Below are 7,500 nucleotides of genomic sequence, written 5' to 3' on the forward strand. Positions count from 1 at the left end.
CACTGGCACAGGTGTCACCTGTGAATCAAACTGTCTCAGCTTCTAATGCATACAATCTGGTGCTCTCTAAAACTACACATCCTGTTTAAGTGTTTCCGTTGTGTCAATAAAAGTCACAGCCATATCTCATGCTTTGCGCATTATATCTCCAGAACGGTTTGACGCATATGCTTCAAATTTGGTACAAGTGTTTGTATGGACTCAAAGATGAAGTGAGTTGATGTTGGAGGTCAAAGGTCAAATGTCAAGGTCAAAAACACCTTGAGTGTTATATCTCAAGAACGCCTTGACACAAGGTCTTTTGGTACGAGGGTTTGTATGAACTGAAAGATTAAGTGATTTAATAATGTTTTTTTTTCCAGGAATTTCCCACCAACATTAAGCAAGCAGCTTTCCATCCACTATTGTAATTCCTCTGGCATTACATTCTAGTTTATTCTAATGTTATTTTAATTCTGCCTAATACCATATGGTTATCATTTTAATTGTGATAGCTTTATAATTATTAACATCCTCGTGGTTTGCTTATTTTGTGGATAGATGTTTGATGAATAGCCTACTGTAGTAGTTGATTGGAAATGGAGGGCAATTTCTCAAAGGTGTTTTCAACAAATTCAGTTCTGAAGACAATATAAAGGTGTAGTCGTACTATGTGCATCTGGCAGCATCTCAGGGAATATTGTAAACTAACTGAAAAGTGTACAGCATGTTTTTTTTAGACGACACTGCAGCGGACATGTCCTGTAGCATGCACTGATAAGAGGAGGGGAGGGCATAAACAGAGAGAGATTCTTTGTCCTTGTGATATTATCAACCCCACCAGGTAACAGTGCCGCGTAATGATCAAAACTGTCAAACACGGCCATATACACCGTGACGGAACACTGGGTGTTTACCAGCGCAGTAAACTTAATTACTAACAGGTAAGCAACACCTATAAATCACACCTGTCGAGAGAAGTAGGCCTAGCTGTTTGAAGAGGCGTGGTCCAGGTGAAAAAACTACTAGTTAAGAAATGCCTTTCATGCAGGTAACACACACGAAAAGCTACGACAACGAACTCTTTTCTGACACAGTTCACTCATACAATCACTTCTACAGGCCATTTAAAAGTGCGATATGGGGGAAATCCTTCCGCAACCTGCATGAAGATGACAAGAGTCTCCACGTAATCTATCCTACTGGAACTGGAACTCTGTTCTGGTGTGAGTGACACGGATGTTTCTGTGGCTTCTCCAGAAATATTCGGAGCGTAAAAGTTCAAATACGAAACTTGTTACAGTAAAAATAAGAACTCTATTGGAAAACCCACGAGGGTCCTGGTGACACTTAAGTGCTTAGTGTGTGACTTCCAGCGCCACGACTAATGAATGCCAGCGCCATGACTAATGAATGCCTGCCAAGTTCGGAGGAACTTCGTTTGAGGAAACAATCTTCACACCGGGCGGGCGCCAGGGCTCTCACAATTAAATAATTCCTCTACTGGACATTGTCATGCGGATCTATAGTTTTGTATTCACACCATCGGTCAAGGTGACATGTAAACGAGTCGGCCTAGCCCTTACCTTGATTCCGAACACACAATGCCCTTTCTGTTCAATTCCGAGAAGAAACCACCTGGAATTAAACAGGTAATACTCTGCCGGGATTTAAAACGCCCTCACGCAGGTGGATAGCGGGTCTCTTTCTTCTGTGGATTTGTCTGTTTCTTTCTTGTGGTGGTTTATCAAAGAAAGGAACTTTGTCCAAATTCCACTCAAAGCGCTGCTACCCATAGAAGTCTACCCTAATTGTGAAGCGTTGTTAATGCAGCCTTCATTGGTCCTAGTGCTAGTCGGTTTGTAATGCGGAAGAGGCACGTTTTTGCGCTTACCTCGGTGGTTAGGTGACCACACCAAACCAGAATGCAGACTCTCCGCGAACTTCAGTATAATTAAATGAAGTTGAAATACTGTATTATAACATGAGCATTGTTAAGATTCATCATTTCACCCTGCATTTAATAAATTAATTATGTTCCGGACGGAGTCATAGTATGTTCATAGTTTTTTGTTAATGAAAAGTCAAATATTTTTACTGTTGATATTGCATAACTACGAAACCCCTAAGGGGACATGAGCAAAACAAAATCTAAAGTTTAGTTTCATGTGCTTACATGAAACATGTGCGCATGTAAAACTTTCATGTGCTCATCTGAAACTTTGATGTGAAAAGGTTTTGCGTGTGCACACGAAACTTTCATGTGCTCACGTGAAAGTTTCATGTGCGCTCATGAAAGTTTCAAGTGAGCACATGAAACTAAACTTTAGATTTTTTTTGCTCATGTCCCCTTAGATCAGGGGTGGGCAACTAATTTCCCCAAGGGGCCACATGACAAACTGGGACTGTTGAGGAGGGCCGGACCCAAAATACCGAACTCAAGTCTGAACTCAATTCTGTTCAATTCTATTCTGTTCTTGTATAACATTAAGTAAATCATATTCTGTTCTTGTATAACATTAGGTAAATCATATGGTTTTGTTTACTAGTCGTAAGAACAGATGAAAATGTGAGGGAGACAAAGGAAAAACAGCAATATTTAATCTATGTCCAGTATTTAATCCTCATTCTCGAAAATTATTTTTTGACATTGACATTTTTTTCAGTTTTCAAAGACTGATATAAAAAAGTACTACAATATCTATATAATTAGGCTAGGTCATGAAAATGTGAAGGAGTCAGTACAACCGATAGGCCACCATTTCATCAACACTCAGCAATATTTCATCATTAAATCATTGCCATCATTAAATTAACTCTATGCAGAATTAGACTACGAAAATGTGGAGCAGACAATAGTAGGCTGTCATTAGTTAATCAACATGCACAAAGAAAACTATTTTTAAAATGTAGGCTATGTTTTTGCTTTAACTTTATGCACATAACTGTGATTGGTCAACTCGCTCTGTGTGTTGAGCCGGCTGCTTCAAGCAACCTGTGGGTAGTAGCATCATACTAGTTCGCTAACATAAGCTTTGCAAATAAACTCAGACATATTTTGGTTACAATTACGGGGTTATCCGATTGTAAACTGTCTATCTGCCAGTAACGTTTTGAAATGAACACTTCGTATCGCCAACGAGCAGCAGTAGGAGTTCGTTCTAATAACCTTTGCGGTGGTGAGCGACGCAGACATAAGAGACACAAAACTTTGAAAGGTTTACGCCGACGTAAAGGCAACTGCATTGTGTCGACGCAGAAGCATAAATTCTATTCACCAGCACATCAGTGAGGGTGTTTACGTCGTATGCATCCACGCACAAATTTATGGGCGTATAAATAGCAGTCGCTTTCAAAATTAAAAACAACGATATTGATTTGCATGCATTATCTATGCTAGGCTCTTGACTATTGTTCTTTCACGGACCTTACGCGGGCCGGTCAGGGAAAGCCCACGGGCCGGATGTGGCCCGCGGGCCGTATGTTGCCCATGTATGCCTTAGGGGCTCCGTACATAACAAATTGTCCCTTGGGGATAATAAAGACACCTTGAACCTTGATATTTGATAATGTTATTGTTGTTGTTATTATTATGTTTATGTAGGCTTTTCAAATTTACTTGAAGCTACAATTCTTAACTAGTATTGTAGTGTTTATATCCTACTGATATAGCCCTTGAGCAAGACACTTAAAGCAACACCAAAGAACTTTTCCTCTGTCACACGCACCATTTGTTTATCCAGCACCAGCTTTGCAAATAACAATGTCCACAGACAAGGTAGAATATGTTGCATGATTTTATGAAAGTATGATGTATTGCGACATCAGATGCAAGTCAAATTTTAGTTTCTTATGTCTCATTCCATCGAACTACAGATCCACTACCCGATCCAGCAAACTTTCATAGTGCGGTTATAGCCGATAGAGGGCCGCAAAGCGAATGCAGAAAGTGCCGTTCACCCTGTTACGAGTTGATGAACCACTGAAGCGATTTGGAAACATTATTTTAAGGTACAAAAAATTCTTTGGTGTTGCTTTAAGTTCTTTTGGAGTTGCTCCAGGGACAATAGTCCTTGTAATATAATTTACATGTAAGTGGCTTTGGATAGATGCATCGCTAAATACATGTAAATGTAAATGAAAGTGGCTTTGGATAAAAGCCAAATACCATAATCATAAAAATAAGACACAGACAAGGTCAGAATGTTATTGTTAAACATGAATTTATTCAAAAGTCATGATTACCATCATAACAGCTTTTTTCATAGCTGTAGATCATTTTTACATGAAAATAATGTGAACAGATAAGAGATCACTTTTCCCATCTCCCACTCTGGAGCGAAACTTAAGAAACAGTGGTCAATTAGAGAGACTACAAAATGTTATCATAAATATGCAACCAAACACCTGGGGACCTGCAATACACACACACACACACCTGGGGACCTGCAACACACACACACACACACACACACACCTGGGGACCTGCAACACACACACACACACACACACACCCCTTTTCCTTTCCCAAAGCATGGCAGTTGCAGGCTCCATGGGGCTGCTGGCTCCTGCTGCCTGAAGGTTTCATTTGGTCACGACAAGAAGCAGCTAAACCTGTTATCCCACTGTGTGTGTGTGTGTGTGTACATGCGAAGTTTATAACACCAGTTATCCCACAAAGTGTGTGTTCATGTGTGTCAGACATTGTTAAGACCTGTTATCCCGCAGAATGTGTGTCAAATGTTGTGTCTTTTGTGTGTGAGTGTGTGTGTGACTGTCATACGTTGGTGAGACATCTTATCCTGCAGTCACACACACACACACTGATCCCAACTCCTCCTTGTTCTTGACAAGTCATAACTATGGAATGCAGCAGGCAAATTGAAAACTGACATGTCCGAAGGTCTTAGATTACTACTGCACGTTACACTGGTTACCTGGCATGACTACACTGGTTACCTGGCATGACTGGTTACCTGGCATGACTACACTGGTTACCTGGCATGACTGCACTGGTTACCTGGCATGACTATTATGCTACATTCAAACTGGACAGTTGATTACAGACAAACAAAACCAAAAACATCCCTTTACATTCCAGATGCTGGTATGTAGGACACATTCGTGGGTGACGGTCCTCAGTCATACCATCCCTCATACACACACACACACAAACGGTACACAGCAGACTGCACACACTGAGACAGGTCTGCCAGACTGCAGAGGGCACACACACACACACAAACACACTCTGATGTGGCCCGCATGCGTCTCTGGTCTGGCCCGGATACACAAAATTGCCTCCAGATCAGCACTCTTGGTGTGTGTGAGTCTAGATCTGCTCTTGGTGTGTGTAGATCTGTTCTTGGTGTGTGTGGTCTAGATCTGCTCTTGGTGTGTGTGAGTCTAGATCTGCTCTTGGTGTGTGTGAGTCTAGATCTGCTCTTGGTGTGTGTGAATCTAGATCTGCTCTTGGTGTGTGTGAGTCTAGATCTGCTCTTGGTGTGTGTGGATCTGCTCTTGGTGTGTGTGAGTCTAGATTTGCTCTTGGTGTGTGTGGATCTGCTCTTGGTGTGTGTGAGTCTGCTCTTGGTGTGTGTGAGTCTAGATCTGCTCTTGGTGTGTGTAGATCTGTTCTTGGTGTGTGTGGTCTAGATCTGCTCTTGGTGTGTGTGAGTCTAGATCTGCTCTTGGTGTGTGTGAATCTAGATCTGCTCTTGGTGTGTGTGGATCTGCTCTTGGTGTGTGTGAGTCTAGATTTGCTCTTGGTGTGTGTGGATCTGCTCTTGGTGTGTGTGAGTCTAGATCTGCTCTTGGTGTGTGTGGTCTAGATCTGCTCTTGGTGTGTGTGGATCTGCTCTTGGTGTGGTCTGGCTACACCCACCACCATGTCAGAGTTCCAGAGTCAGGTGTTTGCCAGGTGCATCATTAACCCAGCAGGAAGATGACAGCAGCTCAGCTCTGGCTCTGATGTGGCTCAGCACTGGCTCTGATGTGGCTGTAATCCGGGACGGTTGACCCAGATGCTCCGGCAGGGTGTATGTGTGCTTCCTCTCCAGGTACCTGACACACAGGTGGAGCCGAGGCCTGGAGGTGAGTGTGTGTGCCTGTGTGTGTGTGTGTGTTTGTGTGGTGAATGTTAACCCGTCTGTGGTTCATTAACTGTCCTTTTGGAGATTCAGTGCAGGAATGTTTACTAAAGGTTATTTTTGACAGGAAGTGAGTGAGAGAAAGAGAAAGAGAGAGAGATTGGGTGGGATCAGGATCTGACCGCAGGAGAGAGAGATGGAGACATGACCGCAGGTCAGACTGGCCAGGGTCTCCGTGGACACTTGGAGTCGTACATGGTGTGGGTGCTATAGCCTGTTGACCCGTACATGGTGTGGGTGCTGTAGCCTGTTGACCCGTACATGATGTGGGTGCTGTAGCCTGTTGACCCGTACATGATGTGGGTGCTGTAGCCTGTTGACCCGTACATGGTGTGGGGGCTATAGCCTGTTGCACCACAGCGCTCCCGCTAAAGGTTATTTTTAAACACTCATGTTTTGAACTTAGTGGTGAGTGATGTTCAAGAGAAGTTTAGAGAAAAGTTTAGAGAAGTTTTCATGGCTTTCATGGCTTGATTAAGATGACAGGTATAGCATGTAGTTTTTACCGAGGTTGTGATGGCCATCTTGAAGACAAATAGGGTACTGTGTCGCTCCTGAGTCATTCCTGTGTGTGTGTGTGTGTGTGTGTGAGTATGTATTTGTGTGTGTGTGTGTAATTATGTGTGTGTGTGTGGCTCCTGAGCCCAGAGTTCGTATGAGCAGAGTGTACGGATCAGTAGCAGACTGGGTGACCCCAAAACCCTAGGACACGCTGGCCACTCCTGGGTCATTCCGTGTCAAATCAGACAAAATCCAGGAAAAAGGTTGCAGCACAGACTCTGATTTTCCTCAAAGTTTGTCTACACAATGTTCAGGTTCCATAACTAAAACCTGTAAAATATTTCTGTTCAGTTCTATTGTTTTCTTTTTTCCCCTTGATGGTGTACACCAGTGGTCGCCAACCCGTCGATCGCGATCGACCAGTAGATCTTTAGGACTTGCCCAGTAGATCCCGAGAATAACAGGACAATTAAAAACAGTCACCAAATTCCCACATGTTCGCCAACGTTTACAGGGCATAGCCTACATTTCAGCGTGCGATAGGATAGCGCATGATTTATTCAAGACCTAGCCAATATAATGCGAGAAATTCTTGCATACATTTACAGTGCTGTCTGATAACGTTAATCTAATAATGGAGCAGCATGAATGCGGGACCGGACGAACCAACTTCTGACTTGAACCGAACGTAACCCCATGCAGACACACACGCGCACAGCACCACTTTGCAGGTGCTCTCTCTCTCTCTCTCTCTCTCTCTCTCTCTCTCTCTCTCTCTCTCTCGCAACAGGACTTGTCACCGCTGAAGTCAAATTATGTTAGGTGCTTCTACATCAACTGCTAACTGACAGAAAATAAAAAACAAAAGTTT

The 7,500-nt window shown here is 42.9% G+C and overlaps 1 protein-coding gene and 1 long non-coding RNA gene across 2 annotated transcripts in view; both read right to left on the reverse strand.

Annotated features, from left to right (window-relative positions):
- The window catches only part of tmem51b (transmembrane protein 51b), a 6,016-nt gene extending 4,190 nt beyond the window's left edge, over positions 1–1,826 (reverse strand). Inside the window, 1 exon segment of the mRNA XM_042088760.1 lies at positions 1,566–1,826. The gene's annotated coding sequence lies outside the window, so the exon portion shown is untranslated.
- Positions 1,827–4,185: 2,359 nt separating this feature from the next.
- LOC121706761 lies at positions 4,186–5,401 on the reverse strand. Its single transcript, XR_006031157.1, has 2 exons — positions 4,978–5,401; positions 4,186–4,938 (listed from the first exon to the last, which is right to left on the reverse strand). It is a non-coding gene; the product is annotated as an uncharacterized LOC121706761 (long non-coding RNA).
- Positions 5,402–7,500: the final 2,099 nt, after the last annotated feature.

Source organism: Alosa sapidissima, chromosome 4 (genome assembly GCF_018492685.1).
Source record: "Alosa sapidissima isolate fAloSap1 chromosome 4, fAloSap1.pri, whole genome shotgun sequence".
NCBI lineage: Eukaryota > Metazoa > Chordata > Actinopteri > Clupeiformes > Clupeidae > Alosa > Alosa sapidissima.